The 25,802-nt window shown below is 37.4% G+C and overlaps 1 protein-coding gene across 4 annotated transcripts in view; it reads right to left on the bottom strand.

Annotated features, from left to right (window-relative positions):
- The window catches only part of CCDC50 (coiled-coil domain containing 50), a 260,855-nt gene that overhangs the window by 92,701 nt on the left and 142,352 nt on the right, over window positions 1–25,802 (bottom strand). For 2 of the 4 annotated variants that reach the window (XR_012129294.1, XR_012129291.1), the window contains 3 exons: window positions 10,821–10,934; window positions 4,070–4,140; window positions 3,632–3,733 (listed from right to left, as the gene is read on the bottom strand). The gene's annotated coding sequence lies outside the window, so the exon portion shown is untranslated. Of the gene's footprint in view, window positions 1–3,631; window positions 3,734–4,069; window positions 4,141–10,820; window positions 10,935–25,802 lie in introns of those variants that run through there. The other 2 variants (XR_012129292.1, XR_012129293.1) reach the window with 2 other exon arrangements.

Consider the following 25,802-nt stretch of genomic DNA (forward strand, 5'->3'; position numbering starts at 1 on the left):
TTTCCAGGAAGAAAGGGAAACAGAAATGCACAGTTACCACCATCTAGAGATGCTTTCCCCATTGCCTCTTAGAGTCATCTGAAACGCTGACCATCTGTTCCCAACCATTGGGAAGATAACCCTAATGACCACTTATTCCCTCCATTAATATCAGACTCAACTACTTGTCCTATAACATACTAAGACAAAATTCATATTTCCTTTTGTGTTTGCCTTTCTGTGTTTCCATGGAAGTCATGATAGTGAAGTATTTTAAATAACTAAATCATGAACAATATAGGCATAAATATGTGAATCAAACTGTAAAACTGTTTAGAAGTCTTATGAGTAAAACTAATGTACAAAAATGTAAATTCATGTCAAAATCATTTGCTCAATGTGACATTCATGTAGCTTCTCCTTCTGGACTATGTGTCTTAGCCAATGAAACTGGCTATATTATATGTCACATGGAAAATATCCAAGGTGGATGGCCTTCTAAGAAAGTGATATCTACCAGGAAATAACTGAGTTGTTGAATGATAACTCAAAAACTGAGAAAAGCCATTAATCAGGGATAGATTCAATTAAAAAATGGAAACATAACTATAAACTATAGTATCCACTGGTGCCAATCTATATTCTTCATTCTAATGCTTACTCATCCCATCTTTCAAACTTCAGAAGATGCTTTTTGTAAACTGTCCTAAGCCCATCTGTCACACAAAAGTCCAGGGTCCTTCAGCAGAAAACAGCAATTGCTGAAGAAGTTTGAGCACTGTAAACTCTCTCAAAAAGTCTGCTGCTAAATTATCATGAAAGAAGGTCTCAGAACAAATTTTGCCTAGAGACATTTATTAACTAAACATCTATTATCAAGCTAGTGCAAGATAAATTATACAATCCATTCTGGGCCTTAAGAAAGTCCAGCCTTAAAACTGGACAGCTACATGTAAGAGAATGAAACTGGATCACTGTCTAACCCCATACACAAAAGTAAACTCGAAATGGATCAAAGACCTGAATGTAAGTCATGAAACCATAAAACTTTTAGAAAAAAACATAGGCAAAAATCTCTTAGACATAAACATGAGTGACTTCTTTATGAACATATCTCCCAGGGCAAGGGAAACAAAAGCAAAAATGACCAAGTGGGACTATATCAAGCTGAAACGCTTCTGTACAGCAAAGGACACCATCAATAGAACAAAAAGAAACCCTACAGTATGGGAGAATATATTCATAAATGACAGATCCGATAAAGGGTTGACATCTAAAATATATAAAGAGCTCACTCATCTCAACAAACAAAAAGCAAAAAATCCAATTAAAAAATGGGCAGAGGAGCTCAACAGACAGTTCTCCAAAGAAGAAATTCAGATGGCCAACAGACACATGAAAAGATGCTCCACATCACTAGTCATCAGAGAAATGCAAACTGAAACCACAATGAGATATCACCTCACACAAGTAAGGATCACCACCATCCAAAAGACAAACAACAACAAATGTTGGTGAGGTTGTGGAGAAAGGGGAACCCTCCTACACTGCTGGTGGGAATGTAAATTAGTTCAACCATTGTGGAAAGCAATATGGAGGTTCCTCAAAGAGCTCAAAATAGAAATACCATTTGACCCAGGAATTCCACTTCTAGGAATTTACCCTAAGAATGCAGCAGCCCAGTTTGAAAAAGACAGATGCACCCCTATGTTTATCGCAGCACTATTTACAATAGCCAAGCCATGGAAGCAACCTAAGTGTCCATCAGTAGATGAATGGATAAAGAAGATGTGGTACATATACACAACGGAATATTATTCAGCCATAAGAAGAAAATAAGTCCTACCATTTGCAACAACATGGATGGAGCTAGAGGGTATTATGCTCAGTGAAATAAGCCAGGTGGAGAAAGACAAGTACCAAATGATTTCACTCATATGTGGAGTATAAGAACAAAGAAAAACTGAAGGAACAAAACAGCAGCAGAATCACAGATCCCAAGAATGGACTAACAGTTACCAAAGGGAAAGGGACTGGGGAGGATGGGTGGGAAGGGAGGGATAAGGGTGGGGAAAAAAGAAAGAGGGCATTACAATTAGCATGTATAATGTGGAGGGGGGGCACGGAGAGGGCTGTGCAACAGAGAGAAGACAAGTAGTGATTTTACAGCGTCTTCCTACGCTGATGGACAGTGACTGTAATGGGGTTTGTGGGGGGGAACTTGGTGAAGGGGGGAGCCTAGTAAACACAATGTTCTTCATGTAACTGTAGATTAATGATACCAAAAAACATAATGATGAATCAATTAAAAAAGAAAGAAAGAAAGAAGTGGGTGGCAAAAAAAAAAGAAAGTCCAGCCTTCTTGTTCTTGGAGGGGATCAAAATTCCACGCTGCATGAAAAATTCACTGGGGATAGTCATATCAAGATTCCAGAGAGGGTATTCTGTTATCTATAGCTATATCTACAACTATGAACTATATCTATATTTTACTATGTATCTGTCAATATATAAAATGTCTATTGTGCATAGATATATTATAATATTTATTACTCTTCTATTATAGTTGTTACCCATATGTCTTTGCTGGATAAGCAGAATTCTGAGTTTACAGCTAGACACTAGATCTTGGTGAAAGGTAGAGTGCTGGAGTCTTAGACACTGTTATTGTTCAATGTATGGAGTGTCTCTTAATTATTTATGGCAATTCATATCTTTTGGAAAATTTTAATTTCACCAGTAAAGGGCCATTTCTAGAATTCATACATTAATTGTACTAACAGGAGATGAAGTTCACCACTAAGTACACATTTCTGGCATGCAGGATGAAAACTAGCAAAGCTTTGATAACTCAGAAATACAGATGTCATAGCTGCCTCTGGGGTAGAAGTTTATTGATGTCAAGAATATATGTTGCTGAAGAGAATTCCATGTGCATTGGGGAATGCTTGGTAACAATTATATTTATGTATATAGTATATATGTAAATATATATATGTATGTATATGATATATATTTTGTATAGATGTTGTTTATAGATATAATCATGTTGTCTATACTGAAGTATTTAAAATAACTTTGTCATCATATCAGTGCTGTTTCTGCTTCTATTCTGGAAGTTGTTTCCTTCTCATTGCATCATTAACTTTGGACACTTCTGCCCGCTTTACTGAATTAAAAGGTCTCTCAAGGACAGAAATACATGATTTCTGTTCCTTCAACATTTTGCATGGTGTCTCACAAACAAATATGCTCAGTAAGTATTTTGAATAATAAACTCTTTTCTAGAAGTTCTAATTCTTGTTTTATCTATGTTTGAACTTTTGGCTTTCAGCTCCTTTAAAATTCATCTTCTTTGATATGATGACTTGATATTTTTATATGAAAAAAAGGGAGAATCTAGGCAGAACTGGTCATTAAGTGCTTGGTGGCCATTAGACTTCAGAAATTATATTATCATGCTCTGTCATTTTTTTAAGAAAAAAGACTGCAAGAGAACTCATGTGACTCAACAATCTGGTACAGAACATGTTTTCCAAACCAAGACCATACCATTGTCATCACTTAACAGCCCCATGGTAATCTCAAATTCCAGCCACTTATTTTGTAAGAGAGATCAGTTGGAAAGATGCAATTATCATTATTCATCTACCTTGCCAGTGCTTCCATCTTATTTGCTCCAGTTTCTTCCTCACAGGCATGTCGGAAGATAGATGTGAGACGGTTTGCCAGACTTCTTTTGAGAAATCACTGACTGGGAGACAAAAACCAACGTTTATTTTTGCTTCTATAAAGACTGGAGCCTGAGCTACCTAATCATTACAGTATTTTAAGAGTGAATAACTCCTAAAAGCCCCTGACAATTTCTGAGGCTAACTGTACCTCCTACAGCTTTACCCATAATCTGAACCAGGAAGATTTCTCTCTCAGCAGACAGCCTGTTCCTCAGAAACAATAAGATGGAAGCAGAGCAAAAATGATTAAATTCCTCTTTGTGGTTATTGGTTCTCTGTGGGCTGGGGTTATTAGGCAAGGGATGAGTGCCTGGTTTTCTGATGCTGCATGTCCAGCAGTCTCAAGATATACTCACTGTTGGAGCAGTTTTTTCAGAGCTGGATTTCAAAGTCATCTTCTCCAAGGATGTAAATTGTTTAGTCACCCCTGAAGAGGAATGCACCAAAGAGAGTATGACATATAATTTTCTGGCTCAGTGCTTATACTGTTCTATGTCTTCTAACACCTCAAAATTAGGGTCACCAGATCGGTCCTCAAAGAAGAGTGAGCCAGATTTTCTATTGTGAATAAGTAAATAGGTAACTTAAGGGCTAGAGAAGTTAACAGTATGATGAAAACTGTTCAACGTGTGAAATTCTGAATTTTTGTGGAGTTTTGAATCATTGCTCCACACTAAAGAGAAAGAATTGAGCTCAGTTATGGACAAGGAAGAATACACATGACTCGATGTGAGTCTCTGGTGAATTACCTCAGTGTGATTTACCTTCCTGGGTGATCTTTCATCTATTGACTTTTAAATACTATTAAAAAAAAAAGAAATCATTAAAGCTGTGCTCAATTCCTGAGTCTTGGCACATGTTCCTGATCAGCATGAAGTATATTTCAAATAATTTAGTTATGAGTGGTCTTTAGTGATGTGCTTCTTTTTTGAAAAAAAAAAATCAGATACAAAGCAGCCCTTTCAATAACTTTAGTCACGCTATCTTGCCTTTCTGTTTGCTATGTTGTGTGGGAGACAAAGTTAGAATTACTTCCTGGGAGCTGCAACAGCCCATCTGTCCGATGTACCAGAGCAAAACGCAGGAAGCAAACACTCCAGTGAACCAAGAGAAAAGGTCGAGAGCTCCTCCATGATCAATACTCACTGAGAAATAGAGACTACATGAAGTAGAGGGTAATTAAAAAAATACAAGAGCTCTGTATGAAATGTGCTTATGATTCAGGAATGTTCTACAGAAACCATGTTAGTATTATCTCTTTACTTCTCTGACATTATAGTACAGAAGATTAATCTTGGAGTTAACTCTCAAGAAACTTAAATTTAGTAAAAGAGATGAAGAAAGTATATGCCAGTTACAGCTTATTAAGCATTTACTCTTTTTCAGGTCGGTGCTAAACACTTTACATATATAGTCTCATGAAACCCTCATGAAAACACATAAGTCTGGTAAGATTATCTCTATTAACTCTATTAATGAGAAATACTCAAATTTGAGCATTTAAGAAAGCTTACCTGATGTCACTTAAATACTGATCAGAGATTTCATAATCTATTTTCAAAGTCAATGATGTTCTTAATATTGCCTCAGATAACAATAATGGAACTTAGAATGTGCCAAATGCTGTAAGAAGATGGTAAATGAAGAATTGCTGGACTGGGAGAAGACAGAGACCTCTCAGAGAGAGATTCATAGAAAAGTCATTAAAAAACAGGTAGTAAATTAGAATGTGAACCACACTAGCCTAAAGGCACTGCAGAGTCCCTAAGGGTTTCTGCTTAATTCCCTCTGTCTCTCTGTCCAGCCAGCCAAATGACCAACTGAATTATGAGTGTGGCACTGCCCTCAGGACCTACACACATTTACTGGGAAGATAACTTACTGTGGGAATTGCCATCCACTCATTTTCTCTTAAGAACTGCAAAAATCTGCAGATTCTATCTGGAACTTGGGAAATCATTTATAATGTGTTATTTCCCTACTCTTGGGCTTGAAGGAACACTTTATTTGCATTATTGATTGAAAAGTAATTTAAATTGCCTTTGTGCTGAGGTGGCTTGGGAGGTGAGAATCATTTTTTAAGAGTGTCTTGAAAAAATCAAAACAATACTTCCAGGTTTCACTAGTTTCATCAAATAACAAGACAGGTCACGTGTTCTCTGCCCATCTAGTTTTATGTGGGTTGAAGGTACAGGGACAGACAGGGCTCCCAATCCCATGTACTTCAGTAGCAAACATCAAGGAAGCTGATTCAGAGCCACATCGTGAGTCTCAGAGGTTCTCTAAGTTTGAAGCAGTTCTAAAGCTCATATTTTTAACTAAAACTCTTATTTTTTAATAGCTTTTCTTAATACAGGGATTACCCTTTATTTAATGATAAAGTAAATTACAATCCTGTTTACTTATTATATAAATTATATTGTAATTACATTACTTAAGAAAAATCTACCACAATTTTATTCCCTCAAATTAAAAACTCCTATTTTTTTTTGCCTTTTTCTTGGTTTTCTATATATTGCCATAATACACACAATTTGAACTTTGTTATATTTAGAGTATTTATACTACTCTGTAATTTGCTTTTGTCTATCATAAGAGAAGCATTTCCTATGTTGCTCCATAGTCTTCAAAATTAACATCCTAATGACTAAGAAAACATTAATTATAAATATCATTTATTATTTTGCATGAAGATTGTCTTTAAATTTTAGTCAAAGTAAAATAATAGTATTCAATTTTAATGCCTTTATATTCCAGATTTTTGGATTATTATTATTGTTTTATTTGTCTGCATGACTTCTGAAACCTATATTGATATCTATACCTTTCTTATTTATATGGGCTACTTTTAGTCTCAAATCATTTCTAAAAGTATAAGGGTTGTGTATAATTAAATAAGATAAGCAAGCCAATGAACATATCCTCACAATCACATGCTTTGACATTGCTCTGGGTGAGGGACGAGGGAAACGGCAAGCAGAAATGGAGAGTGGGCCGCCACTCTCTTCATTCTGTGGCCTTTATCTCATGGGTGGTACTCTCCCTTATCCTCATTTGATTCTGGTGGCCATGTGCTCTGCAATCAAAACATAGGGCAAAGGATAACAGCTATTGAAAGAGTTACTTTTCTAATGGTGAAATTTCCAATCATACATTTCATGGAAAAACACTTTGAAGAGGAATTTCTTCAACCATTGAAATTTGGCTAAAATTTGACCTCATTATGGTGCAGGTATATTTGAGTGGTTCTAAAAAGTTTTTGTAGTCACTAAGTTTTCTGGGCATTTCTGAAAACATAATTCTCAAGCCTACTCTGCTCTGGGTTGCACTGTATTTTGGGTCTATACCCACCACAAGATGAAGTGCACATTGACCCTATTTAGTTTAACAATTTCCACTAGTTCTTTTTTATAGTTTCTATTACTCCACTGAGAGAGCCTATATTTTCTTTTATTATGAGTGTATTTTCCTGTCTCTCAATAAACATAGTTTATTAACTGACTGAAATGCTTATCTACTTATTCTAACACTTGAGCCATCTCAAATTTGGTGACCATTGATTGTTTTTTCTCTTGAGAATGGGTCATATTTATTCTTCCAAAGAGTGATGATATTTTTGTTTAATAGGCAATGACTTCGTTGAATATAAACTACAAACTTTGTCTCCCAGGCAACCAGTCAAATCTCAGTCCAGTTTTCTGTGTATTTAGTTTTTTTTCTTTGTCCTGCCTCCATGGGATTGCTTAGAGACTTCCCACACAGGCATGGCTCAGTGGTCAGCCAGAGATTTTGACCAAAGTTTATACAAGGATTTGGAGTCCTTCTCTCTGGCTCTATTTGTTCTGGGAGGTCTACCCTTACTATTCAAAAACAGTAACTACCCTGAACCCTATCCTCTGATTCTGCAGGTCCAAAAGTCTGCACATTATTGTAGCTTTGCTCCTTACGCATGGCAGTATATGCCACCTGCCCTCAGGCTAAAATAACAGGAAATTCACTGCCTGCATACAATTTCTAAGTTTCAATTCTTCTCATGTTCACCCTCCAGATTCTTTAGGTTGTTATTTTATTTTGTATTTTTTCCAGATTTTATAGTTGTTATTTATGACAAAGTAAGTCTATTAGGAGTGAGCTCATTTGACCATCACAGAAGCACAATCTAGCCAGAAAAATCCTTTTAAATCCCAGAGAGTGTCAAAACTAAACCAATCACATGGAGATTCCTGGATTTATATTCAACTTGGGCCTAAGAAGGCTCATTATGAACAAAAAACAAACTCATCGAGGGTAGTAGCATCAGGATCTTTCAGAAATCAGCCACCCACAGCCTGCCCATGCCCATGGTTATTCTAAAATGGCTCTGACACAGACTTCACCAGCACAAACACTGGCTTCTGCATCTCTTCTCTTAAAGCCTCTCTCTTCTGCCAATCTTGCCTGAACATATCTCTGCCAAAAAAATGTAATGTCCCATTGTCTAAATAATTACCAACTTCAAAGTGTAACTTCTTTTTTCACTTTCACTCATAAGTAGTAAATAGAAAACACTAAGCATTGACTGGGAAAATCAGAGCTTGCTCTATGCTGAGTAGTTGTATGACTTTGGTAAGTTTTCTAACCTCTCTGTATCTGAGTTCCCTAGAAATAAAGTGATATTAATATAATGCTACATCACAGGGTTGATTCACAGATTAAATGAGAGAATACTTGGGAGGCATGTAGCACAGTGCCTGGCACATGATGCCACCATGTGCTAGCTGCCATCCTTCCTATCTGAGTCTGGGTTCTATCCTCTGTGAAATGGGGAATATAGGTCTATTTCAGTGATGAATGGTTCACAAGCAACAAATGTGAAAAGAAACACATAAGCCTTTCTTCAGATTTGAAGGCAAAAGCACGGTTTCAGCTGTACAAACTATTTGCTATTTCTTGCTCTGTACATTATGTAATTCATATCTTCCCACATCAAGATGACTTTCCTAAGTGTGAAATGACCCTCTTACATTTCTATCTTTTGAAATTCTTCCCACCTTTTAAGGCTAAGCAAATATAATACCAACCCCCGCTAAAACCATGCCTGACCTCACCCATCTACTTATCTCTCCTTCCTCTAACTTTCTAAAGTGCTTCTTACATTTTGTATATAATTTTCCCATTCATGCTATATTCTTTCCCATAGACCTTGTGTTGCTTGATAACAGTAACTGCAATTTTTCTATCTTTTCATCCTTAGCAGTTCTTCAAGCAATACTTATAAATAGTTAGATGTCAATAAATACCTAATAAATTGAATTAAAACATAGTGCTCAATAATTATATTAGGAAATAAGAAAAACACATTTTTAAAAAGTCTCTATTAATGCCTGAAATATTAAATGTAACATAAATTGTCATACTTCTTGATAACCCAAACTGATGATATCATCTTTAAAAAGAGTGAAATTTTTCCCTACTTTAACATATTTTAGGATGTGGGTTTACATGCAATTGAATTTCATTGTATCAGTAATGATGTGATTTCACATTCCAAAGTCCAGCCACATGGCCCCTTTGGCTCAACACAATTCACAGCTAGCAGAAACTGCTTAGTGCTGGATTTCACACCTGGTCTCCTGGGACTGGATGGAAGAGCAGTAAATAGTACTGAGAAAGATTACACAGATGCCTGAGACACCATCTGCGCATGGTGGTATAAATGACAAACCCAAGCTTTTCATCTATCATCCCCAAAGTTAACCTCCTAGCTAGGGGACTGAGACATAAACAGAGACAAAGTTCTGTTTTGCTGGCTGGCAGACGTGTTGCCTTCCCATCTGACTGAAAGCAAATGCCAAGTGTGCAGGCAAATAAAGCCTGCCCCGTTATCAAGCACTTGTTCCCGCTGCAGCGGAGTGATTCTAGAAGGCTGCCGTGTCAAGCTGTTTTCCTGAGATCCATCTGGAATTGTTTGCACAGTACATCTTCTTTGTTTACAATAACCAGACATCACTTCTTGTCCTCTACCTAGTCTAAATGCTGCTTTGTACATTTAGATATTAAAAGATGACTGCTTTAGTGGGTTAGAGGAAAGTCGGATAGTTTGTTTATACTCCTAAAAACTCCTCAAATGTAAACTAGGGGTACTCTGAGAGACTGTATATATCTCTCCCTTTGTTTCACAAGTGTGGAAATAAGCTTCTATGCCACAATAATGGCAAAAGTGCAGAACAATAAAAGCTCAGTACTGTGGAATGCACAGCCTGCCTCTCCATTCACCCACTGATTGGGGGCTCTAAATCTCCAGGGCCTGCTTTCAATATGTTAAACAAGCAGATTATTATCAGTTTTAAAAATCCTGATTTTAACTCCCTAAACTGAATTACCTGATCCTTCAAAAATTATACATGTTGGCCAAATTCCTTTCCTTGAGCTGTGGGACTGAAGTGCCCATTTCCCTGTTAATTGTTGGCGAGCTCCTAGAAGCTGCCCATCTCTTGCAACAGTGACAGTTCACAGGGTGTTGTGTTTGTACTTTTCCAGGTCGGCCAGAGCATGATTCTCTAACTTTCTCTTCTGCTCCCAGTCAAAGAAACTGTACTTTTACGGGGCTCACGTGATTACGTCAGGCCCACCCAGATAAGATCAGCTGTGCCATGCAATCTTATCTAATCAAAGGAGTAAAAGCCGCAATTTTCATGGTCTGGGCATGTACACTGGAGTAGGAAAATATTGGGAGGCATCTTAGAATCCTGACTACCGTAGCATCTCCTATTTTTTTTTATAGCTATAGTGAACAGTAACTGTTATTTTCTATTAAATTTTCTAATTGGTTGTCACTATTGTATGGAAATAGTATTACTGAGTTTAGACCAGTGTGGGCAAGACTATGTATATGATTATTTCACTCCCAGGATTAGTTACGTTATATGCAAAGGTTAAGGAATTTTATAGCTGTGATTAACTTCCCAAATCAGTTGACTTTGAGTTAATCAAAAGGGAGGCTGTCCTGACAGGGCCTGACCTAATCAAGAGAACACAGAGGTGAATGAAACAATTTACTTTTGTCTAAGAAGTTGGGAGAGGCTACCTAAATTCGTAAGTTTAACATTGTTGAGATGTAGCTGTTACCTTAAGATATTTTAAAATGCTGTCTCAGGTGTCCTCAGAGCCTCAACAATCTCACCAAAAAGCTGTATGACTTTGGACAAGTCACTTTCCTTCTAAAGGTCATAGTTTCATCATCTGTAAAATGAAATATGCATAAAATTATCTCTGAGCTTTAAAATTCTTATGATTCTATGACTATCACTTTCCTTCAGATTGCTTTATTTAATGAAAAATTTTAAGAGAAGTTTGACTCTTAAACTGCTGACAGAAACACTTTATGACTCTTCATTCCCATAAAGTACATTAAAATGCTAGGAGGAATGGCTTTCTCTGCCATGAGATGGTATGTTACACTCATTTAGTGCTAATACAAATTCAGAACCTTTACATATATTCTCAGTTTGAAAGATTAGACTGCTGTTAAACTGTTGGGCACAAAATCAGATATTTTCCTGGTCCTAATGATCAATTTATATTGTGCAGGATATATAAAACTATCGACAAAAAGAAAAATGCCTGTTGTAAGCAAACCACGAAAGTCCACCCTTACCACAATGAATTCTAGTTTTCTATTTTCTTCTCTGTCCTCTCAACTAGAATGCAAGATGCTTGAGGACAGTAGTTGCTATTTATACACCAATATATCCCTAGCACCTGATACAATGGAAATAATAGCTACAAGGCATGATGCTGATCTATTTATATCAATTATCTTACTTAAGATGATATCAAGATTATCTGACAACCACCTTTTGAGAGGGGTACAAATGTCATCCCAATTTTACAGATGAGAAATGTAAGGAAAAGAGAGACTGAATAATTTATTCAAGTCTTAAGTGGCAGAGGCAAGATTCTTATTTTGTCTGACTCCAAACATGAGCTCTTAATAACATACAAACCTATCTTGTATGCTAAATCATATGTATTCACTTATAATTTTTAACTTATTAAAAACCATCATTTAGGTTGAGAATGAGATAGATTTCATTAGAATTTAATTCAATTAAATGCAAAATAATACATATATATATATTAAGCACCTGCCAGGAGCCAGATACTCTGCGAGGCAAGTGGTAAGGTAGAGAGAGAAGCAGAGGACAGTTTCTGCATATAGACTGACCACAGTTCAGAAGAGTGGATAAAGCTGAATGTAAAGGACTTTAACACAAGACATACTGGGGGGTTTATGGAAATCACTGAATACTTTAGAAACTCAAATGAGAGGAGATTGGATTCTAATCAGAATAGTTTAAAAGGAGATAGCATTCAATAAAAGTCCTAAGGATAGAAAAGATTTTGTTAAGAAGATGATAATGTTTTGATAAGAATGAATATTGTGGGGATAAACAATGAAGATAGCATAAGTCAGAGTCAGGAAAAATACGCAAGTAACAGTTTGTCTCAAACACAGGGTACCTGTACAAAAGTAAGTGGACAGTAAGCCTTTTAAAAGAGAGCTAAGGACTCCCAATTTTTATTGTCCTCTTCATCCAACTTATATCTTTACTGGTGACCACTACTGTTAGGGCAGGAATATCAAACAATGTCAGCTGATGTTCTACTCTAGTTAAATCATCTCCAGGACTGGGATGTGTGGTCTTTGCCATCCAAGAAAGTATTATTTGTCATAAGCATTGACAAAAAATGTTTTCAAGAAATTGTATTGTTTTCTGAAAGGTTCCCTTTCCTAATGATTTGGCAAGGAAAAAAATCTGATTCTACCTACATTCTAGTATTCTATGAGCTCTTAGATTCATAATCAAAGAAACAGAGGTGAATCAAGAAATCATTGACAGTCAAGTTTGAAAGGTGCTTTGCATGTCTTTTTTTTTAAGGTATTATTGATAAACACTCTTATGAAGGTTTCACATGAAAAAACAATGTGGTTACTACATTCACCCATATTATAAAGTCCCCACCCATACTCCATTGCAGTCAGTGTTCATCAGTGCAGCAAGATGCCACAGATTCACTATTTGCCTTCTCTGTGCTACACTGTCTTCCCCATGACCCCCTCACACCATGGGTACCAAACAATACCCCTCAGCCCCCTTTTCCCTGCCTCCCCACCTGCTCTCCCACACCCCTCCCCTTTGGTAACTGCTAGTCCCTTCTTGGAGTCTGTGAGTCTGCTGCTGCTTTGTTCCTCCAGTTTTGCCTCATTGTTAGACTCTACAAATGAGGGAAATCGTTTGGCACTTGTTTTTCTCCACTTGGCTTATTTCACTGAGCATAATGTCCTCCCGCTCCATCCATGTTATTGCAAATGGTAGGATTTGTTTATTTCTTATGGCTGAATAGTATTCCATTGTGTGTATGTACCACGTCTTCTTTATCCATTCATCTACTGATGGACACTTAGGTTGCTTCCATATCTTGGCTGTAAATAGTGCTGCAATAAACATAGGGGTGCATATGTCTTTTTGAATCTGAAAAGTTGTATTCTTTGGGTAAATTTCAAGGAGTGGGATTCCCGGGTCAAAAGGTATTTCTATTTTTAGTTCTTTAAGGAACCTCCATATTGCAGTCCACAATTGTTGAAATAGCTTACATTCCCACCAGCAGTGTAGGAGGATTCCCCTTTCTTCACATCCTTGCCGGCATTTGTTGTTCTTAGTCTTTTCCATGCTGGCCATCCTTACTGGTGTAAGGTGATATCTCATTGTGGTTTTAATTTGCATTCCCCTGATGTTTAGTGATGTGGAGCATCTTTTCATGTGTCTGCTGGCCATCTGAATTTCTTCTTTGGAGAATTGTCTGTTCACATCCTTCACGCATTTTTTAATCAGATTATTTGCTTTTTGGGTGTTGGCGTGTGTGAGCTCTTTATATATTTTGGATGTTAACCCCTTGTCAGATATGTGTTTTACAAATATATTTTCCCATACTGTAGGATGTCTTTTTATGTTGTTGATGGTGTCCTTTGCCATACAGAAGCTTTTAAGTTTGATGTAGTCCCATGTGTTCATTTTTGCTTTTGTTTCCCTTGCTCGATGAGACGCTTTACATGTCTTTTAGACAACTCCATTTCCCCATCTCCCAGGGATTTTTTGGATCTAAACTAAAGGGCTACCTAGTCTCTTCTTGTAGCTCCCTGAAGGAAAAATGTCTCTAAGGCATGTCTAGATCATACCTTCTTTCATTTTCAAGTATGGAAATTGTCCTATTGCCCTGATTTAGAGTCATGTATTAATACTTCCCTCTACCAAGAAGTGTCAAGTGACATCAAGAGTGTCAAGAAGGATGGATTGCAACCTTGTGATTTTGTGATAAATTGAGCATGTTATTTAGACTGGCAGAAGAAGTGAAGGTTAATGAAAACTTGCCTAAATCTTAAGAACTTTTCATCTCTTCATTAATGACAGGGCCAAGTTACTCAAACTATTAGTGCCTGAATTTTTCCAGCCCCCAAAATGGAAAGTCTAGCTCCATATTATAAAATTCTTTGAGATCCTTCCATAATTTGAGGCAATAATAAAATAAAAAACCACATAGCAATAAAATACAACTTATGCACATTAAACCTACGATTTTGTGTGGCTCACAGTTTATGAGTTAGCCCTCTCTTATTTGCTTACTTTTTATTACCCACCTAGGATGTAAGTTCCATGAAGATGAATCCATACCTCATGGAAGTCTTTTTCCTCCCAGCTTCCAGCACAAGCTCTGGCCCCTCCAAAAACATTTTAGTAAATAAAGAATTTTTTGCATTTTTACCTTGGCAGAATTGCCATTTAGAAATATTTCATTAAACCTGTGGTTACTTTATTTGATTTTCCTTTTTTATTATGTAACTCATAGTGATTACATCCATTCACTGTAAGAATCATGATTTAATTGTAGAATAAATGTCAGAAACTTGGTCTATTTGAAAATAATTAAAAACAAAAGATTTTATCCTCAAGATTATTTTGAAATTCTCTGGAAACTAAACTAAAAAGAATTATATTAGGACTGTAACACACACACACATGCACGTTATTCCTTAGAATCAAATAATATCTCCTTGAAAACAGGTTGTATAAAAAAAAACTAGTAAAGGGCAATATGTAAATCAGAAATATGACAAGCACAGCAAAGAATATTGCTGTGTAATATTTAGGCCACATGCATTTTCTAGGATACCAAAGGATTGTGGCATATGAAATCAGCTCATTTCTTTCCCCTTCTTACCTGCTCATGAGATTCTGCATATTTGCATTAAGGTTCTGTAAGGTACAAAAGAAAAATCAAAGAACACAATAAACTCTCTTCATGTGTGTACCCTAAAACTTTCTCTTAGTGACACAATACTGCTAAATATGAAAAACGCAGCCCATACTTAGCACTCCTTCAAGACAGATCCCAGAAAATGCCCATTCCCTGTATTGCCAAGAGCTGATGCTCTCCTGAGCTTCTTTGATTCCTATTAACAGTTCCCTCTGAGCTAAGTCAGAAAAGTGAGCCCAAGGTGTTTAAAGCTGCTTTTTATTAGGGAAATTTGTTTATTTTTTAAGCCTCTTTTTGGATTTATTCTTACTACCATCATGCTATTGGTAACGATGAAATTATTTGCTTACATATAGAAAGCTACTTCCATTACAAATTCTAAAGAACCTTAAGACATATTAGTTAGGAATGTCACCAGCTCTGATGCACCAACCCTCCCTCCACCTCCGCCTCTATCCTCAGTTATGGTTGGAGGCAAGCCAGGGGCATAGGAAGCTTCCATCTGTCTAGAGGTGAGCACTTCACTTAAGAAGGCCCATTTCAATCTACACTGTCAGCAGGCCAAAGGGGACAGAAGCACACCAGTGTGGGCTAAGGTAATAGGAAATGAGCCTTCAAACTGCAGGGCTCAAAATATTCTGAGACAACCCTATTTCTGGACTCATTGTAACAATCAATGACAGGAACTGAAAAGGAACTTCAAACACTGAATTATAGGGCTGCTGAAATACGTAAAAAGATATTTTTGTGTCATTTGATTTGCTATTGAACAATAAAAGTCAGTATGGTTAATAGTGATTATCTCTGGGTAGTAGAATTGGGAATGAACTTCACTTTCATCTTTATACTTTTTTGCATTTTAAATGTTCTCTCAAGCAAAAAAAAAAAAGATAAAACAGTTCTTTAGAGAGACAGTAGGGCATAGTGGGGAGGAACACAAACAGTAGAGTCCGATCGCTTGATCCAGCTCCTGGCTTAAGCTCTTACAGCTGTGTGACCTTAAGCAAGTTACTTATCCTCTGAGCAGGAGTTTCTCTCCCCATATGCAAAGGCGGGATGATGATAATAATAGTAACTATCATAAGAGTTTGTGGGGATTCAACAAATTGAAATAGGCGAAGTGATTAAGATAATGTTGGCATCAAGTAAGCACTTTATGACAGATAACGATCATTGTTTAAGACACATCTGTAACACTGACTCTGCTTCTCCGCCGTGTGGTGTGGCAACATCTTTCATCCATCTGGTGACCCTTGGCTCCGTATCCCAAACAAATCTCTCCAATTTTGCTAATAGATCAAACCATTTCTTTAATCCTCAAGACTGATCTATCTATTTCTAAGAAAAAGGCAATGTGAGCACTAGACACAGCATATTAAGTAGAGGCTTGAAGCTACCACAGGGGAACAGAGTAGCATTGATCAAAGAACATTAAAACTAAGATGACATCTCATTGCTGGTGTCAGTTCTATTACTAATTTTGTGGTGACATCAGGTAAGTTACTTGCCTTCTCTGGGACTTTGCAACTTCTTTATCTGTTGTACTGCCTATTCCAATTCTCCTGTTCATCTCCTCTGTCCCATAAATGGGGATAAAAAGTACTGACCTGCTGAGTAAATAACCAGCAGTAAAATATTAAAAAGAACAAAATGCAAACTATTTTAGAGTCTTCCACTATAAAAGCTGATCCTCAAAACATTTCTGTGATGGAGGCGATACCTACACCCTACCTTAGAAGTTAAATAACTGAAGCACGGGAAGTTTAAATGCAGACACCATTCAACTCCCATCAAAGTCAGAAAGCAACGGAGAGCACCTGAGCATCTGCTAAGTGGCTATGGAAGGGTGCTGCCTTCCCTGGATGAGGGAATTTAAGTGAGTCCTGTCTTCGCCTGCTAGTCTAGTACTAGGTATTCCCACACTTCATCAATCCTGCTCCTTTTTAGGTAAAGGGAATGTCTAATAAATCAGTAATAGATTCCTGCATCAGTTAGTTATCTGTAATGATTAAATACACACTGGGAAAAGGGGCACTTTCAGAGATGACTTTGCTTTTGCGGAATTCAGAGTCCTGTAAGGGCGAGTAGGACAAAGATCAGATTACAACAGTCAAATATGGCCGGTACCGTATGACATTCCAAGCTTTGGGAAGCCTGGAAGACTCTAACAAAAAGAAGTAACTTTTGCCTCAATCTACATGAACTCAAAATGACTTTGGTTCATTGTTATCATCTTCTAGAATACTACTTCTCAGTGGATCTACAGTGAAATCAGCATTTTTTAAAAGTTTCTTATGAGTCAAAGACTGATATTTTTATAAAATACAATATAAATGAACTTCCTTAAAGTGAAAGGAAGCAAAGACATCACAATAAATATTTGCTATATAATCATCTGTGTTTCCAGACTGGGCAGCCATTCAATAGAATGCCAAAGAATTGAGGAATCTTGAAATTTCCCTTTCCAGCCAAATTATTTTATATATATGGACCCTAAGAATCAGAAATAGAAAGTTAAAGGGATTTTACCCAAGGTCAAATAACTGAACTTGAACAGATCAGGAACAAAAACTCAGGTGTTCACACTTCCAACATAGAGATCTGGAGATTTTTGTTACAGCCCCTGTGTGCTGCTTTTGTCCTGGATGCTATTACTCTTCCCTTTAGAGGCGCTGGTGCTAAAAGACAGTCTCCTCTGAGTTTACTGTAATAAAAATGTCCTGCTTTAGATAAAAATCAAGTTCTTAACTTATTGACAAAATACTTTTTTTCCCAAAGTTGCCTGCCTTAACCTTCACTTACTAATGCTGGTTTGTCTTCCTTTGTTCTATCAAATGACCCTAAAGTGGAATGAAAGAGAAAAGAGGGTGGAGAGGAGATCATTTTAATGCAGCAAATTACAGCCATTTCTTGTCTATTCCTCCTTAAATTGCTCATGTAAGCCAGTATCTATATCCCCAGTAACTCTACACATATAGGAAATAAAATTGCAGAGCCATGACTACACCCTCAGAAGAGAAGCCCAGTCTCTTGTTTGGGTTTCCCTTTGATATTCAGGTCTTAACTTTAATTTACAGATGAGCAACAACGCTTCCATGCCATAAGACCAAGGGCATGTCATCTAATCACTGAAACTCCTATGGTCATTATCACCTGACAATTGTAGTTGATCTAAAATGCAGAATGTTTGTGAAAACACTAAGGCAAATAGACTGGGCAATCTATTTTTAATCCCAGAAATTCTATTAACTCTTGGTGACTCTATAGCCCATTTATGACTACAATATTCTTAAAATAAGAACCCCAAATGAAACAATTTCCCTTCGATAAAAAAATTACACTGCTGCTTACCTGTTACCCCAGCACAGGTTCTAAAACCTACTGAATAATGTGTTCACCACAGGAGGACAAATAATAGATCAAATCCTTTGTATTCTTCAATTCTTTAGATCAAGAATTCTCAACATTTCTGAGGGAAAAAAACATCTTTCTGTTTCTACAAATTATGGGCATGTCCATGAGGAAAGTGGTAAATAACCACCATTATCAGTTTTACCTCCAACTCCTCTGGCATCTTGGAAAGCCAGGACAGAACAGAGAGTTAGCAGCGATAACACAGGGAACCACTGGGGAAGTCTTCCAGATCAAGTAAGGGGGAACTGTTGCCCAAAATTGTTCTTTGTTTTTAAAAAGTCCCTACGTATGTTTGAGAAGTCAATACTCTAGAAGTTAGGCAGACAATGGGTCCATAGCACAATATTAGAACCCTAATAAATTCCCAATCATCTACACTTATTTATGGTTTCTAAATGCCATATCCAAGACTTAAATTTCAAGCTTTAGAAATAAATGGAATAAATGTGTCGGTTGTTCTTGCCTTTTCTGAACATTAGCCAACATACTGTGTTTAGCTGTAGTGTGCTTTTTAGCTACAGTTCACTTCTCTATACTGTACCTTCAATTTACTTCAATTTAACCTACATTAACAATCTGAACTAACCAGGCAGAAATGCACTGAACTATAGCCTCGCAAATAGGTGAAATGCAATCAATGTTACTAAATCCACATGTAGTGATTATAGATGGAAAATTTTCATCATTTCCATGACAATGTCACACACGCCTTTGGTTTTTTTTTCACAGAATAACAAAATGTACATTTAATAGAGATGTCTAATTATCTTTCACTCTGGTTTTTGCTCACCAGTATAGCAACATGCTTTTTTTCTGAACATTACAGCATCTAAGTTGCTCTGCCTCCAGCTGCCATTAACATATTTTGCATTCATGCTTTGTATAAATTCTGGAAAATGTTTTCAGTTGAGCTTCCCAACTATGCATTTAATTTATCTTTAATGATACAGGAGAATGTTAAGTAAAAGTGACTTGATTAACTTAAAATAATTGTGTTGCGTTTATTAACAGGAGAACTTGATTGACTATCTCCTCATAAAATGATTCTTATACTAACAGATCCATCCATCCCAGGTACTTAGATAATACTTGCATGAACAAATACCTCTCTAATCAGCTGTCTTTATATATTTCTTTCTTAAATTATGAACCTAGTGTTCATATAAGGTAGGAGCAGGCTATAATTCAGTGATAATATTACAGCGAATTCCAGTCCTTCCAACTCACATAGTCTCCCCAAATTCCAAAAACAGGGGCTATGATGAAGTGTTTCAGCATTTTGGTAAATGTCCTGTCAAACCATCAGACTGATATTCATGAACTCTGACTTTTTTAGGTGCATGGATTAAGTAGTGCTTTCTACATGGCTGACTTTTAGTGGAACTAGTAATAAGCTATTAAGACTACTCAGGAAGATAGTCTAATGGCAAGACTGCCTCAGCATTTCAAGAACACATCCTGTTAAGACAAAATTCAAAAAAGTAACACCCATATTCAATAAAAGCCTCTTTAAATAAGTAGCATTTTACTGAAAGTCTATGCTACTTATAACTGAGGATTGCCAATTTATTGTCAAATAAGTGGGGAAAGACATCATATGTAGTGAACTCCTCTTAAGAGCATTGGCTCATACATTTATTTCCTTTAATTTTTCCATGGTCCCACCATAACTGAGCAGCAGATCCAAAATTCAAACTCAGATTCATGACTCCAAAGCCTATACTTTGTATTATATGCCCAGCTTCATTAGAACTAAGACAGGACTGAAGGGTAGAACAGACAATGAGTTCCACCTCCATGAAGGGATTTTCTCACTGTATTTACCACATGTGTGTTACAGTATGAACTAACTGCAACCTGGATCATGATGTCATATCATAAAGGAGCCCAGAGCAGGATGGGTCAGCAGGATCTAGGGCTCTGCTTTCTGTGGACCTACCATTTTAGCCTCCAATTAGCACCTACTCCTGATTTCTTCCTTTTTGTGGATGATATCACCATCCTCCCTCTTCTTCTCTAAATACCCTAAACTGAGAAACCTGGCTTCTATGCCCATCTGATCCACTCTCCTGCACATGCTTCACCCAGTGCCACAGTATTACCCAAGTAGAATCCCCCATGTTTCACTGTCTCTTTTCTAGCTGTTCTGTTCCTAGGGAGTAGGAGTGATCTACTTGGAGTTACCTCTAAACACGCCAACTATCTACTCAAAAGCTCTTGGATTCCCCATTATCTATAAAAGAGTCATTTCCTCATCATTTAAAGAGTACCACAATATCTCATTTCTATCTTTCCATTTTCATTTCACATAACCCTGAGCTGATAACATACATTCCAGCCAAACTGCCCTATTCACTTTTCTGAACATGCACCAGTCTTTCTAACGTTTAAGCTATTACCTTAAGACTAAAATGACTTTCTTAACCCAGGGTTATCCTATTTAACTTCAGTGAGTCATACAAGATCCATTTCAAATGAATCTGCCATCCTGAAGCTGATTCTTATTTTGCAACCACTACCATAGTAAGATCTTAATCTCCATTAAATTATTCATAGGAAGTTACTTTAAACATTGTTAATAGTACATATCTCTCTCTCTCTCTCTCTCTCACACACACACACACACACACACTTGTCCTGCATATCCCTTCTAGATTCAATTACTCATCTCTACATCCCCTGTACAATGGGGTTTTAATAACAACTACTACACAATAAGTGTTGATTGAAATAAAGTAATATGAAACACCCTCTGTAAAATGTTGCAGAGATGTCCCAGTGTTTTCATACCAATATGCTCAGGAGTCAGTACTACAATGCTTCTCAAAGGCAATGAAACTGCCTGACTTAATTAATGCAAGGTCAGAAATATGGGCCAGCCTGGTGCAGTAAGTACTCGCACATCATCCTCATTCCCACTCCATCATATACTTAGGGATGGCTCTTTTTTATTATTAACCACATCACAGATGGCATAAGAGAGAAAATGGGGGAACAGCTGGTAGCTGCACAATGGTACCTTGAACTCTTTCAGAAGCTTGGCTCAAACTGTCCCCCATAGCCAGAACAAAGCACTGAAGAAGCAAAGCTGCCTGGCAATAAAGCATTTTATTTCACTTGAATTGCCTGAATAATAGCTTCTACCCTCTGTTTAGATTTAACTTAGGTGACCTGGCAGGTACCATTGCAGTGTGTGGGCTTCTTGAATAACAGTAACAAAGGCATAGTCCCTGCCAGCTGCCAGCAGTGAGAGCCTGGAGATGTCACTGGTCACCCTCAACACAGGCAGGGAGGAAAAAAACACAGACAGGGATAAAAGGAAGGAGAAGGGGAGTCGGGAGATGGGAGAGAGCAAACCAGCGGGAGAACAGAGCATCCCATGCCCACTCTTCTGTAAGCCCATCTTATCTGTGAAATTAGCAACAACTTCTTCGAAGATGTAGCAGGTGTCCCATTTGAATAGACTGCAGAGCTTACATCCCAAGCAGAAGGAAACAAAATAATGAGAAGCCTAAGCAAAAATCAGATTTTATAATCATGTAGCATAGTCACCAGAAAAGGGATTTCTGTCCCAGATTTGGGGCTTGGATGAATAATTCCCTAAGCATATGTAATTTTAGATTTAACATACAAACAGGGTTTTTTCTCTTCTTGGAAGCCTCCCTGGCTGGAGCTTCCTTCTTCAAAATGTCACCACTAATTGAAACTTTGACCTATCCCTCCTACAAAATACGTATGCGTTTATAAAATAAACATCAAGTGCTTACTATGTGCCAGGCAATACCTTCCACACCAGGGATACAACTGTCAATACAAGATGCGCTGTCCTCAGATCTCATGGAGCTTATGTTTTAGAAGAGGGACTGGTGGGTAAGGTGGGGTGGAGGACAGAGATGAATAAATAAGCATTAACTAAACTAGGTGACTTTAGAATGGTCTAAAGAAGGGGAAAATAAGTGATGTGGCAGAAGACTGTCTGATTCGGGCACTATTAAGGTCATCAGAGAAGAGTTCTCTGAAAAAGGAGTATCTGAGTTGTGACCTGAATGACAAAAATAAATAGATGAGAGACAAAGAGAGCATATACATGCAACTGGGCAAACATATGTGCCAGGCAATACCTTCCACAGAGTATCACACTATATGATATTCTCCTTTTATGTGTGTCTGTTACCTACCAGAGCATTCCAAGCAAACAGCCCAGAATATTTCTAGCACAGAGGCCCTAAAATGGAAATTAGTTGGGATAAATTTGTTGTATTTGACAACTGCCAAGAAAGCTAGTATGGCTGGATCATAGTAAACAGAGTAGAAAAGTGCTAATGTGGAAAGCTAGAATAACCTGCAGAGGTCCTAGAAAGGGGGTTGAATTTTACTCTAAGGTCAGTAACAGGAAGCCTTCAGGGGATTTTAAACAGAGAACTGACACAATCCAATCTGCACTTTAAAAGATAATTCCAACTTTGGTGAGGCAAACAGATAGTAACAGAGCCAGAGCAAAGAAGATGAAGTTAGGATAATAGTTGAGGTAAAAGCTTTGGTGACTTGAATCAGAATGCAAGCAGTGTTGCCTTTCCTATCCTCCTGCACTGCTCTGAGTGGAATATCACACTATATGATATTCTCCTTTCATGTGAGTCTGTTACCTATATTAGACAGTAAACCATTTGAAGAATGAGACTCCCTCTTACTCATTTAGTTCCAATCATACAATGCACAGCTGACTCAGTAAATGTTTATGGCCTGAATTACAATGTTGTGGTCTTCTGTGACCCTGAGAGGGAGCACTGACACAGAAGTCAAGAGCCCAAGATCCTAACCTGGGTCCATTACTCACTGCTCTTCACCTTTGGTAGATTAGTTGACCAAACATCCCCAAGGCCTCAGTTTCTTCACCTGTCAAAGTGTATACCACCATTTATTCCCATGTTATTATTAACAGCAAAGTAAATAATGGATGAAATAGGGCCTCATAAAATTCTATTTCAAAGTCCCACTGAAATGTGAGGCATTGTTGTTAGTTCCTCTAGCCTCCTCTGAAATATTTGATTTACATCAATTACAATGTCTTGGTTTTATACTTTCCATCAGTATTGAGAAGGCTAGAAAAACGGTCTTTGATTGTTGTCAATTGGTTGTCCTGCAATGCAATTTGTGGAAAGGAGCAAAGGGAACCTCATTTAACTTGAGTCGGGAAACCCGGTAGGGAGAGCTCTCGTGCATTCTCACTCACTGTGGCAGGCACAACCTCCGGAAGAAGGAAGCTAGGGATGACCTTGATAAAGGAGGACACTTTTCACAAAGGAATTTATCTCCGGCTTTTAAGAGAAAGAAGGAAGATCCCTCCCTGCCCCAGCAACAACACACTAAACCATTGTTTGCAGCCAATGAGAAACTGCCACAACCTCAAACTCTTGTTCTTCTCCAGGGAACTTTTGTTCAAAATAATCCTCCTCAATTTCCTACTAAAAACGTAATAAAAGCTGACCTTCACTTTGTCTCTTCAGACTTGCCTGTCGTTTGCCATTGTTGGCTTGTCCCAAATTGCAATTCCTCTGCTATTCCTGAAGAAATTCATTTTGCTAGTAAACTAACTGCCTGTTTTATTTTTAAGGTTGACAAATTCAAACCTGATCCGAAATACCTGGAGGTTGGGGCTGACCCATCCCCCGCCCCCGACAAGATGGCCTCGACTTCAGATGCCAGCCAGAAACAGGGTCCTACAAGGCTGCAAACTCGGTGAGGGGGTGGGGACGTCCTACAAGGCACGCTTCTGATTAAAAAATCACCAGATGACTCACAAAACTCAGAAAAGACTAGACTTACAATTACAGTATTATTATAAAGTCTACAACTCAGGAACAGCCAAATGGAAGAGATACAAAGAGCGGGGTAATAGGGGAGTGGAGGTGTGCAGAGCTTCCGTGCCCTCCCCAGGCACACCACCCTCCCAGCACATCAGCATGCTCGCCTGGAAGTTTCCTTACCCTTGCTGTTTTAATATCTTTATTAAAGTTTCATTATGTGGCCATGATTGATTAAATCACTGGCCACTGATGTTTAAACTCAATCTCCAGCCTGACTCCCCTCCTGGGAGATTGGGGGTGGGGTTAAAAGTTATAATCCTCTAATCAGGTAATTGGATTTTTCTTCTAGTGACCAGCCTCATCCTAAGGCTATCTAGGGACTCCCTCAAGAGTCACCTCATTAGCATAAACTCAAGCATAGTCAAAAGGGGTTCATTATGAATAACAAGACACTCCCATTACTCAGGAAATTCCAAGGGTTTCAGGAACTCTGTGCTAGTAACCAGGGACCAAGTCCAAATATACATATTTTTTTATTATATCACAAAAGACAATCATCTAGATTATTTCTAAGTCCCCTTCACAGTTCTAAACATTTTGCTGTTGATTAAGTTTTATCTATATTCCAGTTTCTAAAGTCAAGTTCTATATTATTGAGCACAAAGCCAGATGGGTGTTCATGTGTGAGGACTATACAAATCCTAACACAGAGGTAGGGTAAAGTGGTTAGCACTGCACTCCTTATCACCATCACAGAATGAGGAGTTCCAAATCCTAATGAAACTTCCCAAGATTAGGTAGAAAGAAACAAAAATAACAATTTAGGATGGAGGCAGAAAACAGGTTGATATAATAAATCTCATTAATTCTGCCTTCTCTGTGGATTTTACTGTATCTTAAACTGCAAATAATAACACGTTTTTCCCACAGACAATGCAAATAAACAGTCAATATATTGTCTGAAGGGACTACTTAAAATGTATTTAAGATGATTGACTTAAATAATTAGATATATATATACATGTATACATGGACAAAATATATAATGATATGCTATTCACAACAATTTAACTAGTCATCAAAGCCCAAATTCCCAAAGTACCAAATTAATCTAGATTTTTATAAATCTAATATTAGTCTTCAGTTCCCATAAATTTTATTTCTTTTAAATTATAGAATTTCAAATTAGAAAAAGAAAAAGAAAAAGAAGAAGAAACTAGCCTTATTCCTGATGAATCAAACACAGTGAGAATTTCCTGTCTGTTCTTATGTTCTTGCCCCACTATTGTGTTTGTGGGAATTGTCACTGGAGGGGTATCACTTTGGGATATATAGGCAACTATAGTAAGGATTTCGCTCCCTACCTTGATAGTAAAGTAGATACCATTTTTTCCTCCAGCTCATTTCCTGTATATTTTCTCATGGCCAATAAATGATCAGAAAGTCACTGACAAATATTTTACTGTTAACTGGCAAGTAACCATAAAACAGAGGGTTTGGAAACTAAACTTAACAATTATTCCAAAATGTACCAAAGGCATTGTATTTCAGTCTGTAAATAGAAGTCACATTA

Source organism: Manis javanica, chromosome 3 (assembly GCF_040802235.1).
Source record: "Manis javanica isolate MJ-LG chromosome 3, MJ_LKY, whole genome shotgun sequence".
Lineage (NCBI taxonomy): Eukaryota > Metazoa > Chordata > Mammalia > Pholidota > Manidae > Manis > Manis javanica.